We start from the raw sequence: 19996 nt of genomic DNA on the forward strand, positions 1-19996 counted from the left end.
CTTATATGGTTGTCTCAAAATGGTCACTCAACTTTAATTTGTCTCAATAAAATCACTCAACTTTGAGTTTTATCTCAATTAGGTCACTCCGACAATTTGAGTGGTTAAAACGCATCGAAATAATGATTTGAGTGACACATCAACATGAGTTAACTCAAATCTCTGACAGAAATGAAATCTGATAGCCACATCAACATGAGTGACACATCAACATGAGTTAACTAAATTTTATTTGTTTTTTCATAAAAATAATTGACATGTGATAGCCAAGTGGCGCATATATGGATGTCATATGTTATTTCGGTTAGAAATATGAGTTGTCTCATATTGACGTGTCACTTATGTCACCATTCCGATGTTTTTTAATCACTGAAATCGTTAGAGTGGCCTAATTGATACAAAACTCAAAGTTGAATGATTTTATTGAGACAAATTGAAGTTGAGTGACCATTTTGAGACAACCATGTAAATTCAGTGACCAATGATGCATTTAACCCGTAATAAATATATACAGTTCAAGTTAGTTAAGTGTCAGTTAAAGAGTTAATTAGTTAAGAAGTTAGACTTGTTGGGTTTCTCTTACGAATGAATGTTATATACACAATGTCAATCTTTGTACTCAACTCATCAAAATCAATACAAACTTCCATCTACTTCTTATTTACAGATTCAATCTTTTCTCTCTAGTGTTCTTGCATTCCTTCAACTGATAGTGTCAATAAAGTCCCTTTTATCAATTTCAAATATGACTTGGATGATAAGACAATTTATTAATCATCAACCCATTGTCGATTAAATTTAGAACACTCATAAAGATGTATATTTTTTATTATACTTTAGAAGACTCTATCAACATGCCTTTTACCTGTCGCGCCTGTGCCCGTGCCCGCGGATCGCGAACTCTCTTATCTGTTCGATGGCTCCCGCTCTATTGGTTTTCAAACGGTGCTAGACAGTCCCTCTAAGGAGACTGATCTAATGGGTTTTCGAGTCGCCACCAATCAGTTTGACGGTCTGATTGGACACCGATTTGATTATGAATTGACCCATTCGGGTAAGTTTGGATAAGGCAATGGTCTGCGATGATTTTAAGTTCGATTTCCAATTACGTGTAGGGAAGAGACATAATCTCACCCTACCCCACCCGATAAATCAGTACTTTTGTACTTCTGCATGCTTGTTTTTACGTGTTCGTGTTTGTATTGCTTTGATTGTTGACTAGGTTCAAAGCCTTTCATCGTTGTTTATGAAGTATCATGGATTTGGGAATGGATATGGGTCATAACATGACCATACCCACTGGTATGAGGAGGTTTCAATGCATGATAACATTGGCTATCTCGCTCGAATTTTAATTGCGTATGAATTATCACATAACCTTACGTGTCGATTTTAATTCCGAGATGACTCTTTGAGTTCATTTAACAATTTCCATCGAGTTTTAAGTTTCGTAACTTTATACACGGTTATCACATAACCTTGTACAGAGAACTTAAAAGTGAAATTATCGCAATGGTATATTTTGTGAATATCATCAGCGGGAATAATACTCGTGAACCATTCACGTAATTATCACATAATCACGTGTAGCAGATTCATTAATCAAGAACATAATGTCGTATTATAATATTTATAAATTGTAAAAATGACTTTGATAACCGTGTATACGATTATACCATAACCTTATACATTGGATTAGAAATAAATCAATGAATAATTTATATGACCTAAGTTAATTCATTAAAAAGCATTTATTAATTATAAAAGAAATTTATTAAAAGGGAACTCTAATTAGTCTAACAACAAAAGGCTAATAGAAATTAAGTTAAACTAATGAGAATTCGATTAAGTTAACTAACCCATCTCTAATCAGACTCGGCCCAAAATTGATTTTGTAAAAAACAGCAAGACCCTCCCCAATCCTAATTCAGGAATATCAAAATTAATGAAGGGTCAAATACATGAATATCATAATTAAGTACAAAATAGCTCTCCTAAGAAAGCGATCTAGGGTTTGCGATTTTTCCAGGCGGCGGGATTTAGGTTTAGCGATCGAAGGTGGGAATGGTTAAAAGGAGGGCGGCGGAGGTACAGGGTGCGGGAGAGGTAGGGTCGACGGCGAGTGGAGGGGCGGGGAAGGAAGGCGGTGAGGTGAGAAAGGAGGTCGGGGAAAGGGATGAGGCGGAAGGGGAGGCGCGAAGGCTAGATGCGGGTGGCGCGGCGGAGGGGAATGGTTGCGGTTCTGGTTTGGTTGCGGATGAGGAACGCGCGGCCGGTGGTGGGGCTGTGGGTGAGATGCGCGCGGCGGTTTGTGTTGCTGTGGGAGAGGAGTGCGCGACGGGGGGTGGTGGCCGGGGTTCAGTGGCTGGTAAGGAAGGGAAGTTTTGGGGGGCGTCGGGTGAAGGATTAATTTTTGGAGGTGGTAATGATTTTGATGGGGCAAAATCAGGGGTGGTCGGAGACCGTGATAGGAACTCAGTGATAGGAGGCGTTCAGGGTAGGGATGCCAATGCGAAAGGGGATTTTGGTGGAGCTTCTCGGGATGGGATGGAGGCATCCAATTCTAGAGGAAGTATGGTTGAGACGAGTAACAATATTGGGGAATTGACTAACAAATTTAATTCCAATTTAGGAATAAGACAATTTCCATGGAAAGATATTATGGAGGATGAGCCGGAAGATTTCCTGTCTGATTCTGATGAAGAGGACAATGCTCAGGATGATCCGCTTTGTCCTGTGATTCGTCTCTCCTCGGGAGAGAAGCGGGCTCTTAGAGCAAAATGGAAGCTTGCTCTAATTGTTACTGTGTTGGGTAAGAAAATTAGCTTCAATTATTTTGCTTAGAGAATTCATGCTCAATGGGCAAAGAAAGGAAAAATCAGTATTACAGATCTTGAAAATGATTACTATGTAATTAAGTTTACAAGTTCTGAGGATTTTAATGTAGTGATTAATGGGGGTCCTTATATTATTTCTAACCAAGTTCTGGCTTTAACACCATGGGTTCCAAATTTTAATCCACATGATAGTTCGGTGAACAGAAATCTGACATGGGTTAGATTCCCAGGGCTTCCAATTGAATATTATAATGAAAGTTTTCTGAGTAAAATTGGGGGTTTGGTTGGCAAGGTCCACCATGTGGATAAAACAACTATAGGGGCTATTAGAGGCAAGTTTGCAAGAGTCTGTATTGACGTGGATCTTGCTAAACCACTTTTGTCTAAATTTAGTGTTCATAATAAGGTCTATTTTATAGAATATGAAGGCCTGAATAATATTTGTTTTGAATGTGGCATGTATGGTCATACTTGTGATGGGTGCCCTAAAAGAGAAAAGGTGCAGAGAGAGGTTGGTGAGGTGGTTGAAGGTAGAGATGATAGGAGTCGGAAGGAGGAGGGAAATTTCGGTCCCTGGATGGTTGCTAAGAGACCTGCCAGATGTAGAACTCGGCCTCCGGTTGTTCAGAATCACCCTCCGGATGTTAGTATCCAGAATTCACTGAATCAGTCGAATATAATAGCTTCTGATAGAGGTAAACTTAGCCCAAGAGTTAATCAGGGTTCTGGGGGAAAGTCAAGCTTGAATTCAGGTTCTAGATTTGGAGCTCTAAATACAGTGGAAGCTCAGGAGTCAGAACAATTAGAGAAGCATATTGGGCTAAACAGATCAGTGGTAGATTCAGTAGGGACTTCTGACAAAGGAATGGTGAATGTTGCTCCCATTCTTATTTCCAAAGAAGAGGAACATAATGTTCCTAAGAGCTCTGCTACTAATATGAAAGAAAAGAATAAAGAGGTTAGTCTTCATAAACTTAATAATGAACAATATGGTGGAAAAATCATAGGGGTTAACAAGATTAGTATGAAAAAGCTAAAAGGCAAGCAGAAAAGTATTCAGAATTTTAGGAATTCTGAAAATAGTCTGGATAAAAGGGGTCCTAATGGTACCTCAGGAAGGCTCTTAGGAGCCCCTAATAAATACCTTTTATAAGGTTTCTGTGTGGTCAGTAGTCTTCCGTTTAATGGATTTATTGGCTTGGAATGTCAGAGGAGCGGCTAGCAAGGCTACCCGGGTCCATGTTAATGATTTAATTAAACAATTTAATCCTTCATGTTTTGTGTTAATGGAAACAAAAATTAGTGGTGTTAAGGCTGAGGAGGTGGTTAAAAAGTTCAGAAACTGGAGTTGTATTAGATCGGAAGCTACTGGTCGTGCTGGTGGGATTTGGCTTTTTTGGAAGCCAGATCGAATTCATTTTGATATTATTAGAATGGATAAACAGTTCATTCATTATAGAGTAAACTTGCCTGGTATCAATCCTTTCTTTTCTACCTTTGTTTATGCTGATCCTGTCTTAGCTAATCGTAATAGGCTCTGGGAAGTTCTTTATTCGATTAGTATTAATATGAATGATTCCTGGTTTGTGGCTGGTGATTTTAATGATATTGCTGTTATGAGTGATCAGAGAGGGGGGGCTAATCACTATATTAATCGTTGTTTGAATCATAAGCAGAGTATGGATATGTGTGGTCTGTCTGATTTGGGGGCAGCTGGTCATAAATTTACTTAGAAGCGGAATAGTACTTTTGTTCGTCTAGATAAAGTTTATGCCAATGTTTGTGCACAAATCAGGTTTCCTGAGGTTTCTGTTCTTAATTTACCTTTTAGACATTCGGATCATTGTCCTATTTTATTCAGGCTATGTAGAGGCCAGCAGTATAAAGGGATTAGGCCGTTTAGATATCAGATCGCTTGGGAATCTCATCCTGAGTTTAAAAATTTTGTGAAAGAGAATTGGATTCCTCATTCTGATGTCTTACAAGCCCCAGAAGGTTTTAGAAAAAATGTTATTGAATGGAATAAGAAGATCTTTGGTCATATTATTAGGAGTAAAAATAACTTGTTGAGAAGAATTGAGGGTATTCATTGCAGATTGGAGGCTAGATTTGATCATAGTTTGGATGGTCTTCTTAAAACCCTTCAAAAGGAGCTTGAAGCTGTTTTAAGACAGGAGGAGCTTCTTTGGTTTCAGAAGTCTAGAAAATCTTGGATTAAAGATGGAGATCGAAATACCAGATTTTTTCATCTTTCAACTATAATTAGAAGGCAGAGGAACAGGATCGATGCTATTAAAGATTGTAATGGTAATTGGGTCTATGAGAACGGAGATATTCACAATCTTGCCTTTAACTTTTACAAAGACCTATTCAAAGAAGAGACTACTGATCTTAGTAAAGCTCTGTCTATGACTACTTATCCCAAGATTGAGCAGGACAAGTTTCTGAAAGCCATCCATCCCTTTAAGAAGGAGGAGATTGATCACGCAATTTTTAGCATGGGAGCATCTAAAGCTCCAGGGATTGATGGTATTCCTGCTGGTTTTTATCATAAGTATTGGGATACTATGAAGGAAGGTATTTATAAGTTTATTGAAAGTGTGTTTACTAATCCTGAGAATATTGGGCTTGTAAATAAGACCTTGCTTGTTCTGATTCCCAAAGTTGAGAAACCTTCTTCTTTTTTACAGATGAGACCAATTAGCCTTTGTAATGTTATATATAAAACTATCACCAAGATGGTGGCTAATAGACTCCGTGGTATTCTTCCTGATATTGTTAGTCAGAACCAGGGTAGTTTTGTTCCTGGTAGACAAATGATGGATAATGTTGCTATTGCCCAGGAAATGGTTCATTCTATGAAGATTAAGAAGGGTAGAAAAGGTATTGTGGCTCTAAAACTGGATCTGGAGAAAGCATATGATCGTCTAAACTGGAGATTTTTAATTCAGAGTCTTGAGAGAGCTGGTATCCCGGAGAATTGGAGGAGGTTAATTGAGGTTTGCATTTCTTCCCCTACTTTTCAGGTTTTGATTAATGGGGATATGTCTAAGGAATTCTCTTCTTCCAGGGGTATTAGGCAAGGTGATCCTATGAGCCCCTTTCTTTTTGTTTTAGCTATGGAAAGATTAGCTCACCTTATCCAGGAAGCTGTTGATAATAGAACTTTTAATCCAGTGTCTATTAATAGATTATGTCCTGCTATTACTCACTTATTTTTTGCTGATGATGTTATGATTTTTGTGGAAGGAAATGAGGATCAAATGGGGGAGATTATGAAAATCATTAATTGTTTTTGTGATGCCTCTGGTCAAAAACTTAATATTCAGAAGTCTAGAATGCTTTGTTCTAAGAATATGACTACAGGAGTTTGCAAGAAGTTGAGTGATATTTCGGGCATTCCCTTAACAAATTCTTTTGGTAATTATCTTGGGGTTCCTCTCCATAGCGATAGAGTCTCTAAAGCTTCTTTTAAAGAAATTCTGGATAAAACTTCTAGTAAATGTGCTAATTGGAAAGCTAAGACTTTGTCTCTTGCGGGGCATCTTACTTTGATTAAGTCAGTCAATTGTGCAGTTCCTAACCATTTTATGCAAGCCTGTAGATTACCGAAGCCGGTTCTCAATGATCTGGATAAAATTAATCACCGGTTCCTGTGGGGGAATTCTGGAGATAGCAGGAAGATTCATCTTGTTCCTTGGAAGGAGGTTTGTATGCCTAGAGAGAAAGGAGGTCTGGGAATTAGACAAGCTAAGGATAATAATAAAGTTTTATTGATGAAGATGCTTTGGAGAATGTGGCAAAATCCTAAGGCGCTTTGGGTCCGCTTACTTTGTGGAAAATATAGAAAAGATAAGATTTTTGGAGGGCCAAAGGAGAGAGTTGGTAATTGCTCCTTTCTCTAGAAAGGCCTTAGTCCTATTTTTTCAGAATTTTATTCTGGGATTGGTTGGAATGTGGGAAATGGCAAGACGATCAGCTTCTGGTATGATAAATGGATTGGTGACAAGCCTCTGTTAGAAGTTTGTAGCTCCCTCCCTCCTGATAATTGTCGTAACTGGAAAATTGCTGATGTGGTGGATGCTAATGGTGATTGGATTTGGGCTAAATTTGAGGCTTTCTTTAGTTTGGATACTCTCCTTAGAATTAGAGGAGTGAAGATTAGTAGCATGGATGAAGATAAGGATACTTATTGTTGGGCTTCTACCAATAATGGTGCTTACACTTGTAGGTCTGCCTTTGAGGCTTTTAGCAACAGTGATGAAGAACCTAAGTCGGAGATTTGGAAATTATTGTGGTCAATGAAAGTGCCCTACAGAGTTAGAAGTTTCTTGTGGCTTGGGATCAAGAACAGACTTCTTACTAATTCAGATAGAAGAAGGCGCCATTTGATGGAGTCTGGTGATTGTAGTAGGTGTAGAGGGCAGGAAGAAACCATTTGTCATGCTCTTAGGGATTGTGAGAAAAGCAAAACTATTTGGAGGAAAATTCTCCCTGGTCATATGATGGATATGTTCTCCTCTCATTCCAATCTGGAGTGGTTTAAGGATGGAGTCAGTGGAAATTTGCTCTCTTATCTGGAGCATGGTGATATATTCTTTGCTATTGTCTATCACCAAATCTGGGATTAGAGATATAAGGAGATTTTTGAATCTAATTCTATTAATATTCCCAACTTGGTTGACTTTTTTGCTAAGAAAGTTTATCATGTTATTAATAGTTTTAAGGGGGACTCACTTGTTAATTGTTTTCAAAGAAAGGATATTCACCTTCTTTGCTGGAGAAGACCTCGAGAGGGTATGTTAAAGCTTAATACGGATGGCTCTTGTCTTTCCAATGGTAATATTGCTGCAGGGGGAGTCTTGAGAGATGATGGGGGTGCTTGGATTTCTAGTTTCTCGCACAATCTTGGAAAAGGCTCTTCTTTTTTGCCTGAATTGTGGGGTATTTTTTCTGGGCTTACCCTGGCCAAGAGTTTGGGGGTTGCTAATTTGATTGTGGAATCTGATAATCAGGAAGCCATCAGGTTAATCTCAAATAATATTGCTATTGGGTTGAAAAGTAAAAATATGATTAATGAGATCAAAAGGCTCTGCCATGCCTTTGTTTCCAACTCTTTCTGCCATATCTTTAGGGAGTAAAACAGGGTGGCAGATCGTTTGGCGGCAGCTGGTCATGAAGGAAGTTTTGGTGTCACTACTTATTCCTCACCTCCGGACTTTCTTTCCTCTTTCCTCCTGGATGATGTGGTGGGGGTCAGCTTCCCAAGGCTGATCCCGGGTTAGTTTTTGTTGTTTTGTTTTATTTTCTTGTTCCTACAAAAAAAAAATAATTAAGTACAAAATTACAGCTAAGTCATAACACCGAACTTAATTCTTAATATGTCATTATTTTTTTATATATATTATGATTTTATACCATAATTTAAAAATTCTAGACTCAAATTCATAAATCATAAATCTTAAAAAATATATTCTAGACTTCTAATTTATAAATTCTAATATTTAAAATATAGGCCTAATGCATACCCAGCCCCCTAAAGTTGTCCGTTTTGTTCATTTAACCCCCTCACCTTACGGGACAACCCTTTAACCCCCTAAACTCCATAAAAATGGTATTTCTCACCCCTTAACTTGTCCAAATTTGTCATTTTACCCCTTCTCAACTCATCGAATATCCTATTTACCCCCTTAACTCCATAAAAGTGCTATTTCTCACCACTTATGATCCTATTTACCCTCTTAATTTCATAAAAATGGTATTTCTTATCCCTTTATAGTAGTAAAAAAAGTTGAATGTTGAAAGAACGAATAAAAAATACAAATAACAAGAACATTAATATAAACAAGTTAAATACATTATATGTAGGGATAATGTACTGAAATGAGCATATGATTTTTGGGGAAGTATCAATTTAGGTTCCACTTTTATGGAAAACATAAATATAGGTTTAACGTTTAAAAAAAGTTATCAATTTAGGCTTCGATAACGGATTGTAAGGGGTGAAAAATACCACTTTTATGGAGTTAAGGGGGTAAATAGAACATTCTATGAGTTAGGGGGATAAATGGACAAGTTAAGGGGGTGAAAAATACCATTTTTATGGAGTTTATGGGGTTAAAGGGTTGTCCCGTAAAGTGAGGGGGTTAAATGAATAAAACGGACAACTTTAGAAGGATGGGTATGTATTAGGCCTAAAATATATTAAAAGTACTGATTTTACTAGTTTGATATAATTCAAAATTATAACTTCATAGAATGGTAAATAATTTTTAAAATATGAATTTCTGTGTACTTTTTTCATTAATGAATGAACTCCATTTACCCTAGCTTTAAACCTCCATATAAAAAGCATCTTAAACCCAATCTAAACCAGCCCCCATTTTACGCTTCTTTTCCTGCATCTTCTTTTTCTCACACAAGGTTTGCCGCAACAGCCTCCTCACCTGGCCGACCGCCGTTCATGACCTCCATTCTGCTCCGTCTATTGACCCTTCTGCCATGCTCTGTCTTGTTTCCATTTCGCCTTGGCCCGCCCTTCACTCCTGCCTGAATTCCAGTCGAGTCCGCCGTTCGTAATCGTTTGCTTCGCCTCGTCCAGGAAGACTGCCGTCTCCGTCGTGGCTCTGTCGTTCACCGTCACGACTCCTTCACCGCCGTTCCTCTGTTCTGGCATCATCTGCCGTAGCCGCTCCGATCTGCATTGAGGTAAGGCCTGTCTTATTTCTATTTGGTCTGTTTCGTTTTCTTTTTGGATATGAAGATTGAAAATCCGAAGTAATGAGATCGGTGATTATTTTCTTGCTCTTGTTTTCCGTTTAGATCTGGAATCTCAGATGAACGACGGTGATGATTCGGATCTGGTGAGGTGGAGAACGGAAACATAGAGCTCTGTTTGATATTTGATTAAGTTGATTATCTTTATTTATTATCTTTTTATCCTATATTAGTGAGTTTTTTTATTTCTTAACATTCTGTAACAGCCAAATAAAAAGGTGGAAATCTACTCTATGTTGGCCGTGGGAGCTGAGAGGAGAATACCAGTGGGATTCAGATCGAAAATGGATTAGATCTATTCCACGGATAACAATAAAATAATTTACAGATAAATTTAAACAGTAGACCTCGCCATGGGCCGATGAGCCCGCCCGTCCCGTCCGAGCCCAAGCCCATTTAACCGGGTCCTGACACATAAAATTAGTGTCCGGCCCGGCCCAAGCCCAATTAAGCCCGCCTAGTAAATGGACGGGCCTGAGCTATGTAAATACTTGGTCCGGCCCGTTATATATATATATATTTATAAATTTAATTATATAAATTAAATGAGTCCATAAAAACCCTACATATATAAATTTATAGATAATTAAATAAGTAATCATTATTTACAATTTACAATTAGTTGTCTCCTTCCTTAATTTTTATTAAAAAAAGTTTTTTTTAGTATTTTATTTTAATTGATTTTTTTTAATATAGATGGGCTTGGGCGGGCGGGTTTGGGATTCCTTTTTTAGGTCCGAGCCCGTTCGAGCCTGAGCCCGGCTATATTAGTGTGGGCTGGGCTTGGACTTATCAGATTTGATCACAAGTTCAATAGGCCTGGCCCAAATCTGGTCCAGCCCGGCCCATGCTGAGGTCTAGTTTAAAGCTCTAATCAGCATTTACAAAAATGTAAACTCGTATTATTTAGGAGATGGAAATAGGTTAGCACAAATAATAAATGGTTAATATAAATATACATTATAATGTTAGTTTATTAGAATGGTATAAATATGAATAATATATTGATAGTAAGTTAAAGTTGATAATGTACAAAGTTAGTAAGAATGATAAACTGTTAGTAAAGAATGGGTATAAACATTGTATATACAAAAAAAAAAAAAAAACTGGAAGAGGTTGTAGTTAATATGTAAAGTTAGATTAGTAAATGGTTAGTAGTACCAATCGTTGGTTGGCCCAGTGGTAGCATGGGGCTGCGCTTGGTAGGGCGGTCTTAGGATTGATTCCCTACAACGGCGATTGAGAGGGGTTTAAATACCGTAATCCTTGGATCCGTCCCGAATCTAGATTAGTCGGCCAATGTGGTTCGGAGTACCGGATGGTTTAACAAAAAAAAAGTGAATGGTTAGTAGTTGGAGTTTAAATTGCACTAAATAAATAGCATGTATTTAAATGAGCTGAGAACTAATAGATTTTTATTCAAAGTTTACAAAATCAGTTCATTTCAAAATCAAATGGAGAAACAGTTGATTTATATTGAACTTGGATGAATACAAGATTTTCACTGTGGATTTTCACTCAAATTTGAAACAATTACAAGAATTTCTGTCTAAAAACAACTCTGAAAATGGCTTTCCAAATTGGCATACTCTTTTTTGAAACCATCTCCTTTTTTTCTGTGCTAAGTTCCTCTTTTTATAGGAAGGTGGAAGTATGGGAGCTGTCTCAAATGATGGGCTTTCTTCATTATTTAACTCCATCCCATATCCTGCAAGTCCCCTTGTGATGACTTTATGAACTTCAGATTGTAGTAGCAGCTCCTCTAATTAATGCTCAAATTATCTCACATGTTGATTGATTTCTGAATTGAATTTGAAGTTGATTTTGGGTATATTTTCCAAATGATTGGGTATTGAGTTTAATGTGGATCTGATCCGGTTTAAACACGAATCCTATCCGGCTTTAACATGGATTTGAGTTGGATGTGTGGATTTTTACCTGTTTCTGATATGGATCTTGATCTGAACTTTATATGGACTTTGACCCGCTTCTGATATGGATCTCGACCCATTTTGTTAAGGATGTAAGATCCGAATCTGATTTGGAGCTTGATTTGATACTGATATAGATCTTGATCCATTTTATTTGGACTTGACCTGTAAGAAGAGAAAAGGTGTAAAAATAACATCAAACTTAATAAATATCATCACTTTATTAATAAGATTTTAATTCATTTTATTTTCTTATCAAATGGTTGGATTTAGTTTCTAATTATCAATTCATTTGTTATAAATTAAGATTATATTCTAAACATAACGTATAATCAAAAATCATTTTTAAAGCTATATGAATAACTTGAACAATTAATTTTTAAATTATAAATTATATTTAAATTATAAACATTTTCCCAATATGATTTCATAACCAATAAATTAAAATTGGAAAATTAATCTAACCCGATAACAATTCAATTTAACTAATGAACTTGAAAGATAACAATTTCAAATGCTATATTTAGAACACAAAACATTATATTTCAAGTATAATTTATAACTTTGAAAAATATCTTTTCTATTTCCTGGTTTGCCCGGCGTAGACCAAAAAATATCTTTTCTATTTCAATGAATTACATCTCGAATATAATTTGATAATTATATCGAGATATAAAAAATCGGTATAAAAAAATCTAATTTTTCTGATAAATTATATTTGTAATAGAAAGTTTGTATTTCTAATATAATTTACGAATTTGTTAGAATTTCAAATATAATCAGTTAAAGCTTAAAAATGCCCGGACAAAAATGGGTATCTACATTACCCATAGCTTTTTAAAGAGTACCATACTCCATGAGTATTCTAATTTTTTTTATCATTATCATATGGCAAACACATGTGTCGTGTGTCAGAAACATATCCCACGTGGTAGAAAAATAATAATCAAATACAAGTACTTTTTAACTTTTTTTTTTTTTTTTTGAGACAACAACCGATCATGTTTTTTAGATTAATTAAAATTTTAACCTAATTGAAAAATCAACATTCAATTTATTTATTCACTCAGTATCCTTCACTTGGTAATTTTGACAAATCTAATTTCAACCTACAAATCCAAATAGAAAGACATTCCGATCAAAACATATTAAAAATACATATTGCTTAAAATTCTCAAAGTTTCAAACTTTAAAGATCTCAACTTCACTAAAGTTGTGCGGGTTAAAGATCAGTTATTGTAGATGATAAAACATTTTACAAAATCATAATTACATATAAAAAATTTCTGATTTTAGAGTAATCAAAACTTATGTCCACATGTGCTCTATTATTAGTCATGATTTCGTTATAACTTCACACTAAGGGAAGATGAAAACATGATAAAGTGGATACAAATTAAGAAATCTCTAAGCTTAAAAAACAGTTAACATCCTCTTTATTAATCAAATAAACCAATTCTCAAGTTAAAGGTTGTCCTATTTATTTTTATTAATTATATCACCAAATCAGAGTGGCGTAGCAGAAACGTGGTGGGCCCATAACCCACAGGTCCCAGGATCGAAACTTGGCTCTGATAGATTAAATTTTCTTTTAAGTTTTTTTTTTGTTTTTTAATCCTTGGGGCAAATCCATAAAAAATCCATAAGTAAAAGGATTAATTGGTAAACAAAGCTCCACCACCACATGAGATCCGTTAGGTCAAGGCAGTGGTGTACGCCAGAGCCATACGCCATAAAGACCTTGCTACTTGGATACGTCTCGTAAGTACCATACGCCATGAAGGATCCATGTCCGCCAGGCTGACATAGACACACCATCAAAGGTAGATTCGCCCATAGCGTCACTAAACCGTTATCAAGGAAACCGCTACAATTAATAGCATTAAATGGTTTCTTAAAGGCACTAACGGCCTAACATAAATAATGTATCATTAAATACATTAAAAGACATTAAATGAAGGACTACTTCGATGATTATGGATCTAGTATAAATACCCTCACTACCAGATATTCAAGGTACACTTTCTGATTCCCAGCTTTATGTTTATAGTTTATTCTCTCGGATTTATTATTGACTTAAGCATCGGAGTATCCCCGACCGAACCGAGTGGTGCCTCATAGGGAAGAGCTCTAATAAAGGATTTTCTCCTAGTTATCAATAACATACTAGCGAAACAATTTAAGCAAACCCCAATATTTATATATTAAAAGTTGTTCTATTTATTTTTATTCATTATCACCAAATCATTATGGCCCAACGAAAGCGTGACGGACCCATAATCCATAGTTCTCAAGATCGAAACTTGGCTCTCATAAATTAGAGTTGCTTTTGAGTTTTTTTTTTCTATTTTAACTCCTTTTATGGACAATAATTAGTTTTTAGTAGACAAAATACTAATGAGAGTATTTAAGCATAACTCAATATCTTTTATTTTAATATCGAGTTATATTAACTCGTAGTTGGATTATAATATTGGTGAAGTGTAAAAATTCACAGAAATATTGATAATTGTAAATAAATATTTTGGATAAGGTATTAAAATAGCCTTAAGATTTTTACAAAAAAGCTAAGCTAGGCTCCACGTACAAAACAGAAATAATTTCATTCATAACGTTTATCATGTTATAAATCAAGAGTATATTTAATTATTATTTTTTAATTTTATTTTTAATAAATATTTAACTTGAAAATAGAATATTTGTTGTAGATCCTGCATGAAATCATAATTTCATATTTAAGAGATTTTCAATAAATCATTGGAGATTTATAATACGTTCAAATTTACGAGTTGGAATATATAAATATATTAATTAGCTTATCAATTTAAATAAAAGTTAGGCCAAATACAATATGACTCCTTTAAACTTGACTAAAAAAATCATATTTTTTTCCTAATCAATATGTTGCCTACACCTTTATTAAATAATTTAACATTATATCATGTGTTACATAATACAAATCATTTATTTTCGGGTGTCAACGTTTTTGGCTCTTTAGTTTACATTTCAAATATAAAAAACACACAAAGTAAAGTTTAATTCAAAACCAAGATCTTGCATATTTTTTAGTATAAAGCTAATGTTAATGGATTTAAAATGTTTGATTTAGAGACTGAAAAATATACTTTTTCAAGGGATGTCAAATACTTTAAACATATTTTTTCTTATGCTGAAAAATCCATTACTAATCATAGAATGCGAGTACAAGGTAAAGCTAAAAAGTGATAGTACTCTTGAAAGATATAAGGAAAAATTGGTTGCCAAAGATTATACTCAAGTAGAGGGGCGAAATTACATTGACACATTTTCACCTGTTGTGAAATTAACAATTACGAGATTGATACAAGAAATATCATCAATAAAGCAGTAGAAATTATATCAGTGTGTTGTTAATAATACCCTTTGACATTGTCAGTTGAATAAAAAGGCTTATATAACACCTCCACCAGGTTTAGTTTAACCTCAAAAAGGTTTGGTTTGTAAACTAGAAAAGTCACTTTGTGTATAAATAAGCTAGCAGACAAAGGTTTGCTATATTTTCTAGTTTTCTTATTTTACATAGGTATAAACATTTTATAACATATAATTCATTGTTTAAAAAAATACATAACAACTTACATACGAGTTTATTAATTTGTGTAGATGACATTTGAATAAATTTTGTTGAGATTTCAAATATTAAAAACCTCACGGATAAAGTGTTGGGAAAAGTACGAAAAAAATGCTTGTGGTTTGCCCATTTTGCAAACAGAGGTATGTGGTTTAAAAGTTTACTAATAAAGGTATGTGGTATGTTTTATTTACAAAACAAAGTATTACAATTACACAATTAAGTCCTGATTACAACTAAAGACATTTTTATCTTAAAAAAAATTATTCTTACATATCAGCAAAACATAACCCCCGAAAAAAACAACTTTCTAAGTCGAAACAATAAATAATATGGGGGAATTTTACGTTTTTTACGAATCTGACGGTTTATGAACTAAATTGATATTTAAATTCATTTTACACCGTTTCAATTTGATTTTGGGATCCGTGTTTTGTCGATATATAAATATAATTGAATTTTTTAACAAAAAATGCTCTTATTGTCATCAATTACTTAAATGTTTAATTTTAAATACTTTATTTTGTAAAAAAAGCATACCACATACCTCTATTTGCAAATTTTTAAACCACGGACCTCTATTTGCAAAAAAAGGTAAACCACGAGCATTTTTTTCGTACTTTACCCTAAAGTGTTTATAAGATCAAAGATCTTGGAGAGCTAAAATACTTTCTTGGACTCAAAGTTGTAAGATCAAAACATAGTCTAAACATTTTTCAAAGAAAGTACACTTGGATCTTTTAGTTGACGCATGATTATTGGTAGCTAAGCTAGTTTCAACGACAATGGGTCATATTTTAAGATTAAGAAAAGAAGGTGGTGTCATACAACATACAGAAGATCGATTGGAAATTTGATCTGTTTGACAAATACCAGACCAAAAATTACTTTTGCTATTCACACTCTTAGTAATTTCCATGGTAAACCAACTGATATTCATCACAAAGTAGCCACAAGAATATTACATTATCTAAAAAAGGACCTAGGAAAAGGGATGTTTTATCCAACAGAATACAAAATCACCTTACAAGCTTATTCAAATGTAGATTGGGTAATATGTTTAGACACTCGAGGATTAGTTAAAAGTTTTTGTGTATTCTTGGAGATTCTTTTATCATTTGGAAGTAGAGGTGACAATTTCGTGTTTCGTGTCAAAATCGTGTTATCTCATGTTTATGTTCCATATGGTTTTATATGTTATAAATACTAGAAAAATGATTTTGTGTCAACCGTGTCATGTCAGTCGGGTTGGCTCTGTAATCGTGTTCGTGTCAGAAATTGCCACCTCTATTTGGAAGAGTATAAAGCAACCAACAAGATCAAAGTCATCAACAAAGTTGAATATCGAGCAATGTCATAAAAAAAAAACTAATGAATTGCAGTGACTTTTATACATTCTACAAATTATTCACTTACCACATACTCAGTCCATTCCACTTTTCTAACAAATCCTTAGCACTACATATCACCAAAAATCCTATATTTCGATGAACGAACCAAGCATAACTTGATTGTCAATTTGTGAGCCAGAAATTCTTAGCTGGGATTATCAAGCCTTTACCTATTTTTACTAGATTTCAACTTCCTTATACTTTTCACAAAACCATTCATACCAAAAGCATTATTTTCTTTGTTAAACAATAACAAATATGCAATCCACCTTGATGAGGGTAATAGATATAGGGATGACAACGGGTAGGGTACCCACGGGTAATGTCATTCCCAAACCCTTACCCTTTTATTTTTTAATTACCCGTACCCGTCCCATTAGCCTAACGGGTATACTTTTTGCATCCCATACTCTTCCCATTTAATTCGCGGGTACCCGCGGGTACCCTTACCCGTTAAGAATCAATAAATAAAAAAAATATTACAAATTTAACAAACTATAAATTTAATAAATCATCAATCTAAAAATTGAATAAATTAAACCTTAATTAATAAGAATAAAGTAGCTTAGTGGTATCACTCAAATGTTGAAAAATAAATGGTTGAGGTTTAAATTTCATGTCTTACATCTAAAAAATAATGATATTTATTAATATAAAAAAAATTAATAACGGGTACCGGGTACCATAGGGGGTATTTCCATACCCGTCCCATTACCCTAACTGGTAATGGTTTTGATCCCATACCCGTCCCATACCCTTTTATACAGGATATGGGTAGTCCCATTAGGGTCGGGTAGTGCCGGGTACCCGCAGGTACATTACCCGTTGCCATCCCTAAATAGATATATACAATTCAAGTTGTTAAATGTCAGTTAAAAGTTAGTTAGCTAAGTAGTTAGACTTGTTAAATAAATAAAAACATCATCAATGGAAGTTTTTATTTATTTTGAGATCGTTATCGGCCAAATTTCATAAAGTCAACAAAAAATGAAAATTTTGCAAACCATAGAGTTCGGTTTGTAATAAAAAACCACAGGTACTGATCTGCAAAAATATGAAACCACATGGAATTTATTTGAAATTAATCTTTATTTTTATTTATTTTATCATCAAATCAGAGTGGCGCAGCGGAAGCGTGGTGGGCCCATAACCCATAGGTCCCAGGATCGAAACCTGGCTCTGATAAGATTTCTAGTTTTTAATTTTCTTAACACATTTTATAAAAAATAATTACAATTAGATTACATTTACTAAGAGAATTTAAGCAAAATCCAATATTTTTATTTGGTTTAAATTCTCGAATTAAAATCCAAATTGGAATCAAAATATAATGGAATCGGGATTGAAATGACTATTTATTTAATTATTTTGGTTTAATCTAAAAAAGAAATCTCGTTCCTGAATATTATTTGGTTTTATAATGGTCTAAAATTGAATCAACATCAAACTTGTTAAATATATATATTTTTTATATTTAACAAAACTAATAATTATATAGTTATGATTATAATAGGATACATATATCTTTCACGAGCATATGAATGTCACGTTAGACAACCTTGCATAAATACACCAATATCAATAACAATGTGATAGCGCGACGCCTAGTGATAGAGTTTCTACGACGAAATATATATTATGAGTGCGGACTCTATATCTATGGATGTGATCTTTTAAATGTTCTTAACTCTACTAGACGCTACGACTACTTAGGGGCAAGTGTACCCCGTCGTATCAAGTAATAATCCGGTTAAGACCGGATATCGAATCCACGGGATTTATAATTACAAGTATTAGACGACTCGGTTTCGTATGTTATTTAAGCGGCGATTACTTTGGGGGTGAAGTAAGATACAACTACACACTATGGAGTCATAATCAAACACTTGATGAGGCAACTTGGGAGGTAGAAGAAAATATGAGGACACAATATCCTTACCTATTTGAAGCTTCTGGTAAGTGAATTTCGGGGACGAAATTCTTTAAGGGGGGAAGAACTGTAACATCCCTAAACCCTAACATATACATCTTCCCACATTCATATGTGTTTTCATGATTGAATATATACATTTTAGATTCATCTCATTGGCATCGGAAGTTTCGTATGCATAATGCGATTATCATGCGATTAGTAGACGATTAGTGTGTCATTAAGATGTAACGATTGGTTAATTGAGTTAGGACTTAAATGAATGAATGAACATGTCCTTAATTGATTAAATTAGACTTGTGGAGGGCTGGAAATGAGTTTTGTGAACAAGCACCTCACTTAAGCATGATGTCACCCAAGATTGAGACAAAATGCACCTCTTCATTTCAAATGGATGTACACAACTCATTCTTTATGCTTTCCAGCCACAATTTCGACCAAAGCTTCAGCAAACTTTCCCTTTTCATACCCTAACATCCTCCAAAGAAAACTCTTCCAATTTCTTCCATTGTCAAGCCAAACAAGTTAAGTTAGGAAGCATACTAGGTGATAGACACAACTTGAAGGTTAGTATGTTGTTTTAGCTTGTTTTCTATGAGTTTGAGATTATGAAATACCTAGGTATGATGATAGGAGTTGTTGTGGATGAGTTATTATTGAGTTTGTTGAGTTTTGGTGTTGTTTGAAGTGGTTATAGGCTGTCCAAATGAAAGATATGTATTAAGTGCCCTAAACAGAAATCTAGGGTACTGCTTTCCGTCATTTTGGAGCATGTTTTTCATATTGATATTTTTCGAATTTGAAGATACATAAAGAATAAACTATGTTCCTATATGTGTTATGAAACCCTCTGTAAAATATGGGACTTTAATTCCATATATAGAGGAAGAAAACCTAGATGGATCATGACTGCCTCGAAATTGAATGTCATGTGAGGCAGCCATGTTGATGTAGCATTTTGAGGATCTTAGAGTCCGAATTGGAGAAAGTTTCTTTATACAAAAGTGTTCCTAACTACTTGAAGTATATGTCTGTAAAAGGATTTGGCAATCCATTGTACTTAGTGTGAGCTAGGTTGAGTGCATTATGGTAGAGGCAAAGCTGGGTAGTCTGTTTCTTGGCTGGAAACAGGACAGAATCATTTTGCATGCCATATATTGTGCAGAGGTGATATTAATGTGAATTTTGGATATGTTCTACCCATATATGTCTAGTTTCAGTAGGTTCAAGAATCAGGGAATTTGGATTCATATAGAGAAAGTTATGACAGAATGTGTGCAAGTAGGTCATGTGATGATCTAAGACAAAAGGATTAGATTGCATGAACTTTGTGGCATTAGTGTCTTGTAAATCATATAGCATCCTTAGTTTATATTTTCATTAAGTTTATGTTAAGGCTAATTGGATCAATGTTATGTGACATTAGGAGGGCAAGGTGCAATTGAACGCACACCCGATCGTGTTGAATAGATCGAACCAAGTGCGACGGTAAGCATATTGCTTATATATGTGTATGAATG

General features: G+C 34.7%; 1 non-coding gene across 1 annotated transcript; it reads left to right on the forward strand.

The window, feature by feature from the left end:
• Positions 1-17659: 17659 nt before the first annotated feature.
• Positions 17660-17731, forward strand: TRNAM-CAU (transfer RNA methionine (anticodon CAU)). The gene has a single exon. It is a non-coding gene; the product is annotated as a tRNA-Met (tRNA).
• Positions 17732-19996: the final 2265 nt, after the last annotated feature.

Source organism: Euphorbia lathyris, chromosome 6 (assembly GCF_963576675.1).
Source record: "Euphorbia lathyris chromosome 6, ddEupLath1.1, whole genome shotgun sequence".
Classification (NCBI taxonomy): Eukaryota; Viridiplantae; Streptophyta; class Magnoliopsida; order Malpighiales; family Euphorbiaceae; genus Euphorbia; species Euphorbia lathyris.